Consider the following 570-nt stretch of genomic DNA (forward strand, 5'->3'; position numbering starts at 1 on the left):
TCATCTGAATAGTAATAAACAGAAAAAGCTTCTAGGACACGTATACAAAGTAAGGACTAAATGAAATTAAAATGGATACTCTCAGTGCTGTTTAATGGCAAATTGATGCTTTTGTATTATGCTCGGTTCTTGATTTTGTGTTTAAGTAATGTAAAAGACACGCACAAGTATACACATAAACAAGAGGTCCATGGGCCTTAGCGGTCACCTGAGTTCGGATACAGAATGAAATAGAGACATTTAAACTCTATATATTGGCCCATCAGGCCCTTGAAATCATTCATAAATTTGACTTTTTAATCTATGAAGAGTATTTGGTTTCATCAAATCTGTGAATTCAAAAGAGTTTTTGGAATTTCAGTTAATTTTACCGCATTTGGTCCCGCCCCACTGGTCCCTGGGGGTCAGCGAAGAATATGGATATGTTAAAATGCTATATCTCAGGGTAATAATTATGACCAAATTTATGATTCAGTTACTATGGAAGATTGAGTAATAATGCTCATAAAAGTGTTTTTCCTATATAGAATATAGTAAATTTGATCCCCTCCCCAGAGAAAATCTGAGATC

This window comes from Argopecten irradians, unplaced genomic scaffold (assembly GCF_041381155.1).
Source record: "Argopecten irradians isolate NY unplaced genomic scaffold, Ai_NY scaffold_0214, whole genome shotgun sequence".
In the NCBI taxonomy this organism is placed as follows: domain Eukaryota; kingdom Metazoa; phylum Mollusca; class Bivalvia; order Pectinida; family Pectinidae; genus Argopecten; species Argopecten irradians.